We start from the raw sequence: 19,087 nt of genomic DNA, 5'->3' as shown, positions 1-19,087 counted from the left end.
TGTACTCTGCATTCTAATCTCTGGTATTGATTTACTTTCTGGTGTTTTTTGTTGTTGGTTTTGTTTTGTTGTTGTTATTGTTTTATATAGAGTCTCATTATGTAGCCATGACTGCCATGGAACTCACTATGTAGACCAGGTTGCCCTCAAAGTCACAGAGATCTACCTGCCTTTCCCTCCTTAGTGCTGGGAAGGTATGTGCCGCTATAGCCATCTCTGCCCTTAAAATATAAGCTTCCACATATTAGAAAGAACAGGCGGTACATATCTTTTTGTATCTGGTTTATTTCATTCACCGTGTCCCCAGTTCTTTTTATAACTCAGCAATCTTCCACTGTGTGTCTTTGTAAATAGACACACACACAAATACATGTTCATATATACTTAAGTGCCTTGCTAGTCCATACACTGATTCCATACATTAGTTACGTGAGGGTTAGAACAACACAGATCTGATGGGATCTCTTTGGAATGTCAGTTTCCTTTCATGGGGATTTGTGCCCAGATGTGCTGCAGCTGCATCATAGGGGAGACACAGTGTTAGTTGGTTGAGGAACCTCCATGCTGTTGTCCATAAAGACTGTACTAACTTGCACAGCACCAACAGCATATGCGTAGCCTTTCTATGTTATCATGAGCAATAACTGACCCCTCCGGCCCTCCAATGAGCCAACTCCCACTCCCTCTACACAATGCTGGCTGGTACCAAGCGACCTCTCTAGCAGACCCATCAACTCTGCCTTCGCAAATCAAGCAGTCAACACCTTGAGAACTGCTTTGTTGTGATGTCTGCTTAAGCCAGTTGTCCTTGTTCATGTTTGATACTAGAAAGTTCTTTAGTAGGTCAGCTATAAATAAGAAGTGCAAATGGAAAGAAGCCCTCACCCCCCCTTGCTTCTGCTTCCCCCATTCCTAAGGTTGCCTTTACCCCGTCTCAATGATACTCCTGGGTGTAGTTGCTATTTATATACGTAGCATTTCCAAAGATAAAATCCCATCTGCATCTTACCTTGACATTTCCCTTGAATGTCTAATAGACACCACTATTTTGGGTGCTCAGACCTGAGCAGTTGAACCTCGCCGTTGCCTGTCTGCCACATGGAGAACCTGGCCTACTTCAGTTAATTGGAACTCCACCCTGCTACTTGCTTAGACCAAACATCTCAGATTCGTGCTTGATTTCATTTTTTTTCTTTCATATCTTACGTCCAATGGGCCTGAAGAGCGGTGTTTGTTGACTCTAAAACATGACTGATTTTAATCACCTTGACTATCGTGATGTTGGCTAGGCTACCATCCCTTCTTATCTGAATGACGGAAAGCGTTCTTTACAGGTAGGATCCTTGAAACTGATCGTGTGAGTCATGTCTCTGCTTAAATCCACCCATCAGTTCCTCATTTCTCCCAGAATAAAAGCTAAAGTCCCTACAACCCAAGACCCTCCATAGTCAAATGCCATGAGTCCGTCTCTGAGTGCATTCCCAAGACTCTCCATCTCCACCACTGTGCTCCCACTACATGGCTTCCTAGTTGTTCTGGAACATTCTGTTGAGAGACCCGAACAGGGTTCTCAAGATCCAGTTTCTCTTTAGACCTGGATGCTTCTCTACCAGAATTCTCCAGGGTTGCTGGCTGCCCTCTCCTCTGGGTTTTGGCTCAGATTTTAGCCATCTTACTAAGAATAAGGATAACATCTGAAGCCCCACACTTTCCGCACCCCCAGATCTTTCTCCCCTCACTGTTCTTCCTGCCGTTGAGCTTCCTTACATGCCTTACAATCTGAGGGTGCAGTGTGCTCACATTTAATTCTCATATTTAATAGAGCACAGGGTGCCCCCTAGGTATTTAACTGTGGCTCTTTCCTTCACTGATATCTTAAAGGCGCTTAGGGAAGTGACAGGTAACATTACAGTGACTCAAATACTCATTACAATAAATACACATTTTTCAAAAATTTTGTAAAATGAGTAAAAATAAATAATTTTTAATAAAAAATGTTTTAAGAAAGGCAACGCTTTGGCAGGTCTGACAGAGCATGTTTTGGGGTAAATTTTGGTAATGTAGATTTGCTCTTCATTTTGTTTTTCTAAGTAACCATTATTATAAGATTTTATTTTATATATTTGGCCCAACAAAAATAAAAAAAGAAAGCAAAGCCAAAACGAAGGTTATGAAATTTCTAGGAGGCAAAAAGTTTTACAAGCTGAGACTACAGCTATACATAGGACTACGGAATGGGATTAAAAAAAAATGAGTTTGCTCATCAGGACATAAAAATAAAATAGGAACCATCTTTTTTATGTAGGTGAGTCCTTATAACTCTTTTTAAATACTCCATAAAATGATCATCCTTTCAGTCCTGGGTCTGGGACGTTTATCCCTTTTAAAATTCTTCTGTTTAAAAAAAAAGCCACAAATCTAATAGGATAGGATCTCTTAAAACCACAGATATGATTAAGGCTCATCCACTAATAAATGTGCAAGACGACACTTGTCGACCCTTGAAATAATGAGCTGTGATGCATGATAGATGTGCCAATACCACACTTCCCCGGCCCGCGTGTTTCAGGCTGGCAGGAGATAGGTGACTCGCAGCTTGATCTTATTTTTACACAGATTACTTCGAAGCTCCAAACACATCGAAAATTAATTTCCTTTATCACATTAACACTGGGCTGTTAATCACTGGAATGTGCTGTTGCTTGACAGACATAAAAAATGGATTTGCATTTGCAAGCGGGAATGGCACACATAAAGGAAACATGTTCCCTGCGTGATACAGAGCTGTGCAATTCCAGCCCACACACTAGACTTCTTGCTTACCTGTCAGAGGTTCTTAGCGAGGTGAGCACAGTCATCGCTCGTGAAAGCCAGCTGAAAAGAGCTGACCCTTCTGCGAGAGAATGCATGAACTGGAAAACAATATCTAATGGAATATATCTGCAACAGAGAATTGCAAAGTGCTCTAAGCCTCTCTAGTTAATTTCCTAGAGCCTATTTTATTGCGTCATTCAGTCATGAACATCCATAGAAAACAAACAGTGGATTTGGGTGATTGCCTACACATGTGGATATCCAAGCCTAAGTGGAAAATAATTCCAGTGCACGATGCAAGCCTTGAATGAGATGTATGGGCTGCTGAGGAAATGTGGGTGACAGGTGAGCTGCCTAATCTACAAAATGGTAGTTCCTGGCCCTGGTGTTAGAGATGAGGATCAGGATTAAACAAGCGGTTGCACGGGAAGAGTTTAAGCAAGAGAGAAACTGGGGTGAACACTGGGTGTAGGTCATCCTTTATTACAGGAAGACACCTGTTATGTCTGTGTCTGACATGCCATTGTACACCTAGGACATGTCAGTAGATATTTCTGACATGTCCCACTATTGACGCTATAAAATAGGCTCTAGGAAATTAACTAGAGAGGCTTAGAGCACTTTGCAATAGTAGGTGTTTCTGCCCATCACACCCATGCTTATAGCCTGTTGCAGAAAATTAAAGACTGTAGCGAAGTATGCCAGGAATAACACTGTGAGAACTTAGAGCCAGACCCCTACCAAATCTAGGAATGCAGGACAATCCCACAGATTGTGTGTTAGAAAGAGAAGCAACAGGCACCCTCTCACGATCCTTCCAGATTTATAGAGGGGATTAAGTCTTGGCATAACTCAAGTAGAGGTGTGCTGGCGAGATAAGGAAGAAAGAACCATGGTCCCAAGGAGATGGCATGTTTTGATTAGGGGAGGCAGAATATAAGACTTGATAGAGATGAATCTGTTGTTTCAACTGAAATCTCTAGAGATGGGATTTAACATCCAGGCAGCGATGCCAGAGAGCTAACTCATGACTTGCATGGTCATGTCAAAGACAAATGCTGACAGATGTTGGAGGTAGGGATTGGACATCTCAGGAGAGTGAAATGGCGGCATGGATTTGCTGTGCAGAGGCAGAAGACCTGACGTGGTTAGAATTCCTTGGAGCATCCAGAGACACAGCAACCACACATCAAAGCCATGAGAATCTGCTGCAAAAGTTCCCTCTTTGTCACTCAGGAGGGCCTTTGATGGCTGACAGAGCTAAGGGCTGTCACAGAACTGCTTCCATCAATAGCAATCAAATGACAGGAAGCAAAAGCAAGAGGCTCAAATGCCACAACCTAAGCATCTCAGAAGGATTATCAGGGTTTGAGTGGCAGCCAAGGGACCACTCTATAAGTTACAGAGATGGCCGAGAGGCTGCAGTAGCTCTGTGGGGGCTGATCAGGTGGACAGTTGACAAGGACATCACTCAGTTGATAGCAAAAGAAATCAAAAGTGGCCAAGCAGACAGGGGCAGTTATCCCAGCAAAGGCAGCAATCCCTTTAGAGTCCTGTTTCAGACATGAGAACCTCCAGTCAATCAGGCAAGCTTGACGTTACACCATCCTTCTAACGATACAATGTAGAAGTCTCCATCACCATTACAAAGGAACCGAGAACGTCTTACATGAGTAACCAGACAGTGGAGGACACACACTACTCTGACATCTCAAGGACAAGGATGACTTCACATACTGCCAAAGTTAGCATCAACCCCCAACACCCAAAGCATCATCAGGCCTCCTCTCAAGTTAGACTGAGCACACATGGAAGCCAAGTCAAACATAGAATCTCTAGTGTGTTTGGTGTTTCGAGAGTCACACCGAGTCCATAGATCCACTTAGTGCATTTGCCTTGTGCCAAAGGCGTTGTCTAGCTCAAGATGCTGGGAGAGCGAAGGCTGTTCTGTGGAGTAAGAGCTATCATAATGAAGAAGGTGAATGGAGTCTCTGAAACAGACACCATTTGGCCACGATAGCAAATTAATGAAGAAGGTAAAACCGCATCTAAGTTGGCAGCATATATGTGCATGACCTGCTTGACGCTTGGGAGGATGTAAGATCACAGTGCCCATCATACCTGGTTACATGACAGTCAATCCTGAGGACAACTACAGACCCCTATCAGCTCAACCTTGATTGCTGGCTAGGGTAGCTTTGGCACATGGAGGGTCACCATTGCTTTGTTGAAAGTGTTCATTTCTACCGCTGCCAGAAAAGGGGTAAGAAGCAGTCTGTGGCTTCATAAAATAGCAATAGAATGAAAACATGTGTGCCGAAAGGTTGGTCCCTGAACTGCATTGGCTGCCTATCTTTAGACATAATACAGGTTAGGACAAGGCATTGACCACTCCTCCAGCCTCACTATGTCGATCAGGCTGAATGAGCAACAGGGAGCTTGCATGCTCCAGGTCACAGGTGTGTCTCTTATAGGGGGTGATAAATTTTCCTTGCATGAATTCCCATCTGTCACATCTACACAACGGTTAGACATTCCGGGATCAGGAGCCAGCCATGACACCCACAACAAAGTCAGAGGCAGTTTGATGTACATGGTTACCTGTAACATGGAAGCAGAAAGAGGAGGCACTCTCTTCCACACCATGGGTTGCTGCTTCAGCCCATGAACTAGGTAATGTGAAGGGCTGTGAGCACTGTGTGCAACCTGGAGCAGAGAAGGACTCAAAGCAAGTCTAAGTTCCAGCAGCACCTACCATCGAGGATCAACAGTCCAGTCAATGTGTAATGGTAGGGAACTCCACAGTAGAATAAAGACTCCGTGTCCTATCTCTAGACTCTCCCAGATGGAGACTCACAGCCCAGGATCTGCAGTGGAGCAAGACCTCAACCATGCCTCTGGTAGTGGAGAATTACACTTCGGAAAAGTCATTCCTATCATAGTGCTTGACTCCCAAAGAAGTGAGCCCCTCGCCCTCGCTGCCATCACTGGGATTGCATATCATGAACTGAGTTCCCCCAGATGTGCCTTGAAAGAAGAGACCCCAGTAGCATTCCATCCAACGGTAGAAATGGTATAGCAAATGCTGAGCTGAACAGAGCCAGCGAGACAGGCATTTCTGTGATGCCATAGCCCAGAGCTCTGCAGCCTTCACCAACAAATTCCCCACCCATCTCCTACCTCAGCAGGAGAGTCCTGCATGACCACCAGGAAGAGGGTTACTCACAGGTTGGTCTCAGCTAGTGGAAGTGGGTATCAAGTTCAAATAGGTGGCGGCATCACCTCACTCAAGTGTAGCTTTTAAAGATAAAGCAAACAATTCTCACAGACAGAGGGTTCCTTCCACATAATACCAGCGCATCTCCAGTAGGAGCAAAAGCAGATGCCATGCCCGTGGAGTGGCAGATGACCTATCTAGCTTGGCAGACCCCCAGAAGGACAAACCTAAAAAATTGTGGCCCACGAGTGAAAAAAAAGCACTTGCCCCATGGTAAGTGGCACACAGTAAGGTCCTTGCTACTTCACTGTAATGCCTGCCAAACCGATTAGAGAGGGATAGCTTGGCATATCTATAAATCTCTGTTTTTTATATAATTTGTGTAGCTTCGGTTTGCACAACTTTGATAGTCATAACATAGTATTCAAAAGCATAGGTAAATTTTAACCAACTCTTTCGATGGCTCATCACTGCTTCAGGGACTTGACAGGCACCCGTGCCGTTCATCTTCCCAGCAGTTCTGAGTTCTGGACAATTAAATGCCACAATAATGCAATGGCCAGGGCAAAGACTAACTAGACAGCTTACCTTGGAATCTGATTTAACTACTTCAGGCTATGAGATCTTGGATAAGCCAGGTAGTTCTTTGTAGGGGCCTCACTTTCTGATCTGTTAAAAGTGAGTTTTAATAATATACCTTTAATTTTTAAAATGGCTTGGGAAGTCCCTGCAAATGTGACATTTGGTTCTAAGGCCAACTGAGTTGCCTCCAATACACTTGAGTGCTGGAGGTGACCTACACTGCTCTTTTGTCTATTGGCTAAGAATGAAAAATAATAGACGATCCTCAAATAGAAAACAAAGGTGGTATATCATTCTCACTTTTGGCTATGGGTGGGGATGGGGCTTCTGTAACCCCCACATGCTTTTTCTTTGTTGATAAGTCCTCTGGCATACAGCTCAGAGCATTGTGGAGTTGTGCTTACGATCAGTTCAAACGACAAAAGCCATCAGTGATCCCAAGACCAGGGAAAGCCCACGTACTAATGCATTGTGCTCTAGTGGGATAAAATTCCTCTCGCTATTCTGAATTCCTTAGAACATATTCATCTCTCTGCCTGTTGTGTGCAGAGAGACCAGGGTCAAGGTCCTCCATAACTCCCAGCAGTAGCCCACCTAGCCCATAACGGTGATTGAAGTTCTTTAATTTCTAATAAAACTAAAGCAAAACAAATCAAGGCAAGTTTCTATTTAGCACTCGTGTGACAATGGGGACTTAAAAAAAAAATAGACCTGGTGAGAATAAATTGCACTGACCTGATTTTTGTTTTTCCTTCAATGCTTTCAAAAGTTAGGGGAAGGTGAATTATTGTATAAGAAAAACAACTCATTTGTAAACCAACAGAATGTGTATCTAGTAGTCAAGACCAATAAGTGAGGAGAAGAAGCATCAATGCACCGGGTAGAATAAAGTCATACCTTAGAGGCAGTTTCTTGCTCCGTTTCCCTTCTGTGCCACTAGAGGGCGTACTTTCCCTTCTCTAGAAATTCGATCATGCACCCTTTCGACGGGCGAGAGGTGGTTTTGTAATTAATTTTTTATTTTGTTGTGTTTTGTTTTTTAAAGACTGGTTTCCAAGAAACCTACAAAGGAAGCCTACAACTAGATTCAATTAAAAAGGTCAGAGTTTTCCAGAAGAAAGGTGTAATTACAAAGTACAGGTCCATTTCAAACCAACAAACCACCACAAACCCTGTCCCTCTATGATCGACACATTTTGTGCTCCGCACTTTATAATGTGCGCTATGAAAATTGTCCCTCCATGCGTGTGAATATTCTGTTACTTCTCAGTCCATATTTTAAAGGAGGAAGTTGAAGTTCACTGTTAAAGTTGTCAGGAACCATCTCCAAGTCAAATGGGTTTAAGTCAAGAGACCAAATCGAGGCATGATTTAAACCAATTTCTTTCTCCCAACTTCAGCTCATTGAATACCCCACAGTGCTCTGCGACTTTTCATCAAAGAAGTTGAGACATCCCAGGGCAAAAGTCTGGCTAGACATTCGTAAATGAACAAACTCGACTCTGGCTGTCGCCGTGTTATCCAAACTAATGAGCAGAAACCTTCCGTGACATCCGTTTCTCTCCTACGGCTATGATTAAATCATTGACTTAAAATATAATTACAAGTATGACACATCTATGAATATTATGCCCCTGGGAAAATATTATAGGATATGCACTAATTTATTTACTCTTATTAAGAAAAAGATTGAGAAGGAAGCTCTTCAAGTTACAATCTAAATTAAGAGAAAATATAAATTAGAATGTGATTATTGGAGTCACCAAGGATCTCTTGCTTTCAAAGACTTCCCTCCAGGGTTCCTTTGAACCGGGAGCTGCCCAGCTGTATGTTAAACGATCCCACTTACTGTAGGAGGCTCAATTTACATGGAAATGCCCAGAAACGGCACTGTTCCACCGAGGGAGCTGCATCTGCACTGTACTTTGCATTGGCAAGAAATTAGAAGCTTATGGAAAATACCACACACAAGAGCAGCCAAGCTGCAGCCAGAAGCGGCCCCGCCCCCTGGCCTGTCAATCTTTCTGCAAGAAGTGAGGCTAGAGAGGCATCTGGCACCTCCCCTTACTCCCAGTTGCCGACCTGAGACTGCGTTATCTTAAAGTGCGCGATCTGTCCTAGGGTTAAAGGCCCCCATCCTCGTACTCAGAGTGGAGGGGCAAACACGGCAAACCGCCTGGAGTTGATTAAAGCCACATTCTCTCCCTTCCCGCAGTTTAAGTTTCCCGTGCACAAGTGACCCCTCTCAAGACAAACACCAGCGAGCCACCCACACGGGCTGAGCAATAGCAGGTGTGAGGAGCTGGTCACATGCTTCTCGGTTACTCTTTGGCAAGGGCCCACGTGCCAATTAGGCGGCATATTTGGTCCCTGGTGCTCCCCCCCCCTTTCTGGAAGATTTGTGGAACAGGTACCAGATGGGAGGGAAATTCGGAAACAAAACACGACAGAGGGGTTCCAAGCACAGGAGAGTTCACTTTTCACTTTCGACTTACCTTTGCATCTCTTTTTGGCTTATGTATTTATACCTTTGTCTGATTATACGTGTGCGTGGTGCACTATTCCTAGGACCAGGAAGATAGCTCAGTCCATAAAATAGTTGCCCCACAAGTGTGAGTGCCCCAGTCTGATTCCCAGGCCATAGAAAGCATCAGCTATTCTAGGAATATCACTAGGAGGCAGAGGCAAGCACCTACCTGGGGCTCCCCGGCCTGCCGGTTAAACTTAGCCTGCGAGAGACTTTATCTCAAGAAACAAAGTGGACACTGCCTGAGGGTGAGCTACAACCAAGAGCATCTTCTGGGCTTTACCTGCACACAAACACCCACAATCATACACACTCACACCCACACACAGAGAGAGAGAGAGAGAGAGAGAGAGAGAGAGAGAGAGAGAGAGAGAGAGAGAGAGAGAGACTTAAAGGACCAGTGCCATAAGCATCACCATATAAAATTAGGATGTTGAGGGGAAGCGGGGAGAGGATTCAAAGCACCAGGGAGGCTCGTGTAACATGAGACTAAGCACACACCTGCCACAATCCAGGCAGGGTTTTGAAATCTATCGTGAGTTCAGGTCTTAACAATCCATTCCGAGGTGAATTACACAATGAACATCAAAAGCAGCATAGCTCCACAGGAGGCTCTGATGTTCAGGATGCCAGAGCCTAACCGGTGTGACTGTCTCAGCTTTCCGTGCTTGGGTGGCTTATACATCGTCTCCAGGTAGGCGGCAAGTCCCACTGGAAGGAGCTGTTGTGTTAGGGATGAAAGCAGTGGAGACATTAGGCAGGGATCTGCAGAGGCAGAAGGGCAAGGGGTGGAGGAGACAGAGGGAGAAGTCGGGTAGGCAATAGAGACAAAGTTCCATCGTCCATCTGCTGAGCAGGAAGAAGGCTGAGAAGGGACATGTGGTTTTAATACAGATTTACTTCCTCGGGCTCCTTCTAACACTTTTGTGTCTTGGCCTTGCTGCTGGCTCAAAAATGCCTTTCTGAAAGGGCAGTGAATCTAGAAACTGTAAGGAAACCTGGGATGGAGTGGGCATGTGAATGCTGTCTCAGGCTCTACCTGACTGCTTCCTGGGTACCTGTGTTTCCTTCCTACTCCTGTGACCCCATTATAGGGTATGGTTCCCTGGAAAGTACTGATGGCTGGAAAAACATCCCCTTCCTGGACAGGAAGTTCTGATTCCAGCCCACATCATCAGCTGTGAAACTCTGTTCATGTCCCTGAAGAAAGAGTGCCATCAAGGTGCTAAGACCAGCAGGAGAAAAGCAAGTTCTAAGCTAGCCCTTTCAAAGGCTTCATTGAAAAATAACCTGCTTGTAGTTCCAGGGCCCAGGAGGCTGAGGCAGGAGGATCTCAAGTCCAAGATCATCCTAAGCACCATAGTGAGACCTTGCTTCAAAAAAGCAAAGAAAGAAATGAAAGAATTACACACACACACACACACACACACACACACACACACACACACTGACCTTAACAAAATGATGTTATATTTCCTTAAGCTTTGTGTCTTTGAGGAATAGGGATTTTTGGATACCCAGTCTCGGTACCCACCCCCGGGCATTGTATGTGCCTTAGTAGCTGTGACTGACTGACTATATGACGATTTCTCTCTTTTGTTCAAGTGGTGGCCCAGGTGCTGTCCAGATGATGACCAGGACCAGAATTATACTGGCCCCCAGTTTGCAAGTAGCTTGCCCTCCAGTTACTGTTCCTTTGACACTGCCTTGAAGTCCATAATATTTGCGACATGAAGCTCTGGTTTTGATCTCCACTGAGCCTCATAGCCAGCAAGACCACTCTAGACAAAGTCTTCCAGTGAAGGGTGAACTGAGCGTGCCACAACTCCCCCACCATGAGCTTTACCTCACGCAGTACCCCTTTGGGCTGCTAAAGTCCCTTGGTTCACTCTCTTCATTGCTTTGAGGGCAACGTTCGTCCCTGGTCTCCAGTCTTTAGAGGCAAGCTCCCTGAGAGGGAGAAGCTGCGCTGTCTACCCCCTGTTTTTAAGGGGTCATGTGCATACAGCGATTACTCACAACACTAAGAACTTGCCACTGCCTCCTCCTACATGCCAAAACCCTTCCTTGTAAGTCATCATGCAGGGAGGTTGCCACAGTCCCATGAGTTTGGCAAAGACAGCGTTTTATCTTCCTTATCCAGATTAGGAAATCAGAGGTCAGAGGCAAGTCAGCAACGCCTCTATGTACACCAGTGACTCCCAGATCCAGAATTCTGGTTCTGAATCCCTCTAGCGAACCCTTGAACTATTGATCCACCCTTTCTGGAATCTCCACTTGGGTGCCTAGTGTCATGAGCCACTCAACACCTACCAGAAAGGTGGAGCCAAAATCATCTTCCTCCCACTCCTCCCTGCCCTGTCCTGCCCTGCTCCAACCTGCCCCTTCTTTGTCCGTTCCTATCATTACCTTCTTCTTTATTGCCCAAGCTAGATGCCTGGCAATCACACTCCACCCCACCCTAGCTCTAGCCTGCCAGATCCAAATGCTGCTGACACTTTTCGGCTCATCTGTCAGGACACTGGTGTCTGGCCCACGTTCCACCAACTGTCACTGTCTTTGTACATTTTAGTTCAAAATAGTTCCACTGGGCGACACTGGGCTCCCTGGGCCATTGCTCTCTGGCAGGAGGAGAATACATATTTCTGAGTCTCCAGCTTCTCTGGGAATGAAAGACGGGGGTAAAGCTGAAAAGAGACAACAATTTTTCTCCTCTGCAGAGCGACAAAAGGAAAAATGAAATGTCTCTCACAGTAACCCCTGCGTCCACCACGGGGCCCTTTTCACTGTTTCCTGCCGCACTTTTGTTATTGCTGCTGGTACATTTTTTTCGTTGGCAGTCCAATGATTGTACTGAGCCATGGGGCAGTCTGGCTACTGGGCAGTCACAAAGCAATCCATGGCCAAGAGTTTGGGGACAAAACAAGTCAGACATAATTAATACTTAGGAGGGTGAAAAGCCCCAATCCTGATAGCCAAGAAGAAACCAACCTAGGACAGATCCCAGGATATAGAACTTTCTTTAGGAAAAAAAAAAAAAAAAAAACTAACATGCGAACAGAACTCCTGAGCAGCCCGCTTGGATTATGCTAGGCTAAAAAAAAAAAAAAAAAAACTAACATGCGAACAGAACTCCTGAGCAGCCCGCTTGGATTATGCTAGGCTGCTTGGCTGAGCTGAAGACGTCAGTGACAAAGATTCTGAGTGAGTAGTCTGGGCCAGGGTGAACAGACGGTGTTCAGTCTAAAGAAACAGAGAAAGGAGGCAGAGAAGGAGAGAGAGGCAATAGCGGCTTCCTACTGCAGTTCAGTGGAGGACAAGCAGCGAGGAGGGTGTAAGACACACCTGCCCTGCTGGGCAAAGAAAGGAAATATCATGCATGCAGTATCCTTTCACTTGGGGATCCGGAAGTCTTCATTTCTCTGCTCTCCTTTTCGTGGTTTTCCATTGCTTCTTCTCTAGCCCATGTTTGTCCCTTCCATCTCCCTTTGCCACACATACATGGGAATATGTAAATATATGTACACATGTGCATGCGTGCACACACACACACACACACACACACACACACCTTACACAGCCTGCTAAAGCAACTTAGCCAAAACCCAACCAAAGACATTTGCCTCAATGAGTTGAAGTAGGGCTGAAAGCAAAGAAAAAAAAAATTGAGAACACTAGTCAAGAACCACTTTCTGGCCCATCTGTAAGCCTTTCTTCCACGTGAACCTGTCCCCTCCTTACCTTCATCCAACACGGAAGGAAGTAGCAGGTGGCAGTGACGAAGACCTTCCAACAAAGACAAACAACAACAAATTTCCCCCAGGGAGAAGAAAGACAGCCCTGCCGCTCGGCAGTGACAAGAAGATGTCAAATTACAGGGAAAGAGTGGACTTTCTCCGCAAAAAGTCAGGCACACTGCTGAGAGTCTCCGAGTGTGACCACTATCAAAGAGAAAACGCGTGTTGGCGGGGTTTGGCCAACGTAGGACGGCAGGCCAGAAACAAGACCGGCTGCAGAGCTCCATCCCAGACTCAGAGGACCCAGGAGGCTCTAGAATGAGCTGTCAGCCTCACAGCTGAGTGAAAAGAAGGGGCAGGGGACAGAAAATCATATAATTCTCTTTCTTGTGAGGCCTTTGGCTCCGATGGCTTTTATCTTGGGAATAGTGGGAGATGCCTAAAAGCTGTAATTTTCACTTTGTACAGTTCACCGTGTAACCCAAGGGAGACAAGGACTCAAGCACTCAACCACAGTTTAGGTTGGAGCTAAGCAGCTTGTTTGTTCATATAACAGAGAAAGCGACCATACAAGAGGGCACCATTTCAACAGCCCCATGTCCAGGGCCTGTTCCTGCCAGGGCTGTGTCTCCTCTCCCTGGGAGGTAGGCAGACATTCTCAGGCAGGATCCAGACGAGCAAGCTGAACGGCTGCCTTCTCTAGCCAAGAGGATTTATAGCAGCATGCTTCTGCCTTTACAGAGAGAGAGAGACTGGCTATGGGGTATTTTGAGAGAGTTCAACTGTTATGAGCCTCAAAGGCGGCTTATACTTACGTTACCATGACCTACCTAGAAGCTAAGAGAAAGGACAGAGTTTTTTTTTTTCTGTGTTCTACTGTCTAAGTTAGCTGGTCTGGTGCATCTTAAGCTAGTCAAAGGACCAATCCACAGATTCCAATACCCCTTGATCAGCAATGGCCACACAAGCAGCCAATGCCCTGCGCTACCATCTGTACTTGTTGAGGAGCAGAGAAAGTTCATAAACGTGACCTGCCCTGGAGCAGGTCTTCTTATGGGCAGAGGACAGGTGGACAGACAGACCTTGGGCAAGGCACTGTCTGATCGCACCCTGGAGAAGATAGTCAGAGCTCTATCGGACATGGTTGGAGGGAGCAGCCTCTAAAGTGATGTATAGGGTATCACATAGAGTTTCAGTGACCTCTTCTTTTGTAAAAAGAAAAAGACATTTATTTTTATTTTATGTGTACATGTGTCTTTCCTTCAGTCATACACGTGTATCATGTGTGTGCCTCATGCCTATGGCACTAGAAGAGGGTGTTGCATTCCCTGGAACTCAAGTTACAGATGTTTTTCAGCCACCATATGGATGCTGGGAGTCAATCCAGGGTCCCCTGGAAAAGCAAAAAATGCTCTTAGTCACTGGGCCATTGCCCCAGCCCCATAATGACCCTTTCTTCCTCCAGCCAGTGCCGCACTCTTCCCTTTTGTACTTCTCCTCCCGTTAAGGTGGAACACTCACTCCATCTTGAGTTCTTCCTCCCTTGGCCATTACTCTCTTCCGGTGGCCCTTCCGTGTTTCCAAATCTTCCCGTCACTGTTCCCATCACTGGCGCCGCGCCTTTCCAACATCTCCGTGTTCCAGTGCTCTGGGACTCGATGCTCGGACATTTTGTTCTTATTCAGAAGGAACCTCTAGGGTCACGGGATTAAGCATGATCTCTAATCTGCAGAGTCTCTGCACTAGACTCCTCCCCACTTCAGACTCCAGTATCAGTCAGTGCAATGCTTCAAACCCAATGGTTCGATAGTGAAGCTATTGGAAGGCCCACCACCTCCCAGCCCTGAAAGAATCTACCTCTTCTTCAGCTGTTGACGGTACGACAGTTCACACCGTTTCACAGGTCAGAGCCTCCAAGTGGCCACCACAGGCTCTTTTATTGCGGCCCTCCCGTATCTGTCTAAAACTGTCTCTGGAATCTGACTGTTGTGTGTCACCGCCCGCATCATTTCGGTCTCAGCAATCGACGTATCGGGAGGAACACAGCAAAACCACGCAGTCTCCCGACTGTGACTCCCCTACTGAGCAGTCACAGAATCAGACCAAGAATCCCCTGCTTCCCTGTGGCCAGTGACTTCCAGCACTCGTCTCTTCATGGTCATGATATGCTATGACTTGCCTTTCATCAGTGTCTCCCCCGACTCTAACTCTCCCTCGGGACAGTGGCATCTGTCCAGCCTTTGAAGTGATTCTGTTTCCTGTACTATATCGGCTACTTCTGAATCATTTGCCTGCCCTTTCTTCTGTATTTAGCATTACCCAGAGATGCAGACACATGTATGCAAAATCTTTGTTAGTTTACCTAGGTCTCTATTGGCATCGTGAGACCTGTCCTTTTTGTCCTCCTGCCCCGAGCACATAAAATAGTATTCGCCTTATTGCCTGCACTCAGTTACAAATCTGTGAAGGACTGAAAGATGACCATACCAGAATTCCAGAAACAGGCTCACCACGAGGAACTGTGAAGCTGCTCCGAAATGAGGGGAGTGACTATTACCAAGGGGGATAACAAGCTGAAAGCAGACCTGATACTGAGCATTTACAAAATAAAACAGAAGAGGAGGAAACACAAAGAAAAAAAATCTTTTTTTTTTTGAAATGCAGATTTTTTTTTTTTAATGGAAAGGTTTTTCAGGTCATAACAGAGGCAGGTTAGCATTCAGGGTGATGTTCAGTGTATTCATACAGAATCAGTCTTGCTCCTTATATAGTAGTACCTTGCCATAGGTTTCTGCAGGCTAAGAGCCCAAAAGGTCCAGCACCGGCTAGCAAAAGGCAAAGGGGACATTAGCACAATGATTTCTTCTTACTATGAAGTCTCGGTGCCTGTATTATGTTTATAATTTCAAAAATGTACAGTTATTTTTAAATTTATATTCATAAATCTCGTGTAAGAGAAACGTAATTCTGACTCTGAGGAGCATGCCCTGTTCCTTTCAGTTCGTTTCTATCACTTCCTGTATCTGCCACAAGGGGGCTGACCTTAGTCCTCCATGTTCGATTTTGTCCTAGTCTAAAAAAAGTCACTTTTACAGCTTACAACAAGGACTGAAGTGCCCACTTTCGTGCATGAGCAGACGAGATGCTGTATATCCCTAATTCAGTAATTAATCTGCATAATCTTATTTTCAGCAATAGCACTCAACCACTCTGATGTGACCTGGCTCTTCTTCATAAGGATTCTTTTGATCAGCTCCTACCATATTTCAAATTTAGCAGCTATAAATGCGAATTTACATATTTAAAAATACAATATATTTCCTTACTTAGATGCAAATAAGCAAAAATGCCCTTTTCTGTCTTTTCGTAGTCCTTCAAACAGGGAAGCAATATCTTTGGCTTCTCAGGCAGAGAATGCTGACCCACGGGCGTGGGGGCGGCATGCTTTCACAAGCAATTTGAAAAGTGGTCACAACTGCCATCCCTTTTGCATGGATTTATAATTTTAAAAAAAATGCTGCTGCTCGTGTTAATGAAAACTCTAGAAGAAAGCTATTTTAAACAGCAAATTATTACACAGAAAAATTTGCACATTTTAAATTCAAATAGTGACTTTTAAAAAATATTCCTCGGAATATTTGAAAGTAGGACATCCAAGCCAAATTTGTGCATATGAGTTTTTACCAGATCTAGGTTCTGATATGCTCCATAATTGCCTTTGTGAAGGAACTGTGCTATAATATTAATAAAGAAGGTTCTTTTGGATTACAGCTGTTGCTGGAGGCTACGTCACCATAGGCACAGACTTCCCTTTCAGTGGCTGCCAAGGGCCACCCACCACTGACCTGTGACCTTATGTTTTTTACCACCACCAATCCAATACCCTGGCATCTCTGGCTGTCCTCTGTGGGTTTTCTGATGTCTACCAATAATAAGTAAATTACGTGGGACTAAAAGAACTCCGTGCTTGCATCTTACTGTAGTCAAAATTTACACATGTCTCTAATTCAGAGCTACTGTATAGAGGTTAAGGAACTCTTAGAATTACATCAAATGATTATGGAAGATTAGGAAATTATAGCCAAAGCGCTGGGTAGAATTCAGAAAGTCCAAGTGAGCAAGGCATCTAGGTTTATTGTCACGGGAGTCATAATGACCAGGGAGTGGAACCAGCCCAGATGTCCCTCAGCAGATGAGTGGATTAAACAAATGTGCTACCTGGATATGACGGAATTCTGTTTAGCTATAAAGAAAATAGAAATATTGCTATTTTCAGGAATGCGGATGCAACTGGAAATCATTATGCTAAGTGAAATAAGCCAGAGCCTGAAAGACAAGCAACACATGTTTCCTTTCATACGAAAAGCCAAAAATTTAAAATTATATGTATAATTATATATAATATATGTATATCTATTTTTATATGTGTGTCTATAGGTCATGAAACTAGAAAGGAGATCATAAGTGGAAGGAAGAGATATTAAGAAGAGTGGGAAATAGGAAGGGTAGTAAATATATGGGGAAAAAACCACAAATGGGTATTAATGGAAAAATAAGGGAACCAACTGGAAAGCAGGAGGGGCATGGAGGAGATAAATGATTAAGAACAAAGTATAATAACACATATGTATGAAGGTACTATGATGAAACCCATCACTTTGTACACGAACCTAAAACCTTAATTTTTAAAAAGTCAATGACTTTTAAAACCATCATACGGAAACCTACCGACTATTGTAGAAGCTTCCATATATACATTTATATGCACATAAAAAGAGTTAAAATGGGGTAATTATGGAGGAGGGTCTATGTGTTACTTTCATTGGTTAATAAAGAAACTGCCTTGGCCCTTTAATAGGACAGAAAATTAGGTAGGTGGAGAAAACAGAACAGAATGCTGGGAGAAAGAAGCCGAGTCAAGCAGTCGCCATGATTCTCCTCTCCGAGACAGACACAGGTTAAGATCTTTCCTGGTAAGCTACTACCTCGTGGTGCTACACAGATTACTAAATATGGGTTAATCAAGATGTGAGAATTAGCCAGTAAGAGGCTAGAACTAATGGGCCAGGCAGTGTTTAAAAGAATACAATTTATGTGCTGTTATTTCAGGTAAAGCTAGCTGGTGTGCAGGAGCCGGGTGGTGGGAAGTGGCCCGCCGCTCCTATTTCAACAGAATTACCCTATAACAAGATGGGAGTGCCACTCCAAGACATCAGAGACGAACAGATAAAAAGCCCTTGCCAGGAATGGTTACCTCTCTGAGGGTGATTGACCAATAAAGTCTCATAGACCCCCAAACATTACAGGCTATTGCCAGTGCTGTTGGTTATCCTCAAAATATAATGGTAATTGCTGAAGATGCCGCATACTAGAGTCAAAGGGCATGGAGATATCAAGCTGGTACTGACCAGGACTCACCCCTATTGGCTATCTTTCATAACGCTAGAAGGTGCTATGCATGCTATTGAAGGAGATAAGTAATCGCCAGTCTTACCCAGCTGTGAATTCTGTGATCCACAGTCTGGACTGGCAATATATGCCCATGGTGTGATACTGGCATAAATGTCATAGGAGTGACCAACCACCTTCTAATTGGATTCAAGTCATACTCCACAAGATGAAACCCATACCGGACACCATTGCCAGGTCAAGAACTTGTGGCTAGACCTGTCATAGGGCAGAGGGGAGAATCTACTACTACTGATGTCCTAAGTGGCCATAGTATTCTAGTGACTTCTCACTACATTCATAGAATAGTTCACCTTCCAAACTTCATTAGAGAATTTTCTGTTAGCAATGGTTGTTAATTAACACAGAGACCCACAGCTGGCCAAGAAGAGAAGAAGAAACTGTGAAGAACAGCCATTTAACAGAATATGTATATCACATCCCCCACTCCTAAGGCTCAGGGACCACTGTAGAAGAGGGTGCAGAACGACTGTGAGAGTTAGAGGTGGTGGATTTCTATAAGGAAATAATGTCCTTCACTAACCAAATCCAGTGGTCAAGAGGTCTGCACATGCTTTTCATCTGCATTTACAGTACATGAGACCACACTCAATGTGGGCTGGTATCTTAAAGGCTATTGGCTGAAGGAGTTCCGAAAGCAATAACACATCATGTGAAATTCTCAAGTAATAATTTTTTAAATGAGAAGAGACATAGCTCTAGAGTCTTATGAAAAAAAGTAAAGTAACAGATGCAAAAAAA

Source organism: Alexandromys fortis, unplaced genomic scaffold (assembly GCF_014885135.2).
Source record: "Alexandromys fortis isolate MF-2015 unplaced genomic scaffold, M_Fortis_MF-2015_v1.1 scaffold_98, whole genome shotgun sequence".
NCBI lineage: Eukaryota > Metazoa > Chordata > Mammalia > Rodentia > Cricetidae > Alexandromys > Alexandromys fortis.
The sequence above is the reverse complement of the archived record's forward strand: the minus strand, read 5'-3'. Positions refer to the sequence as shown.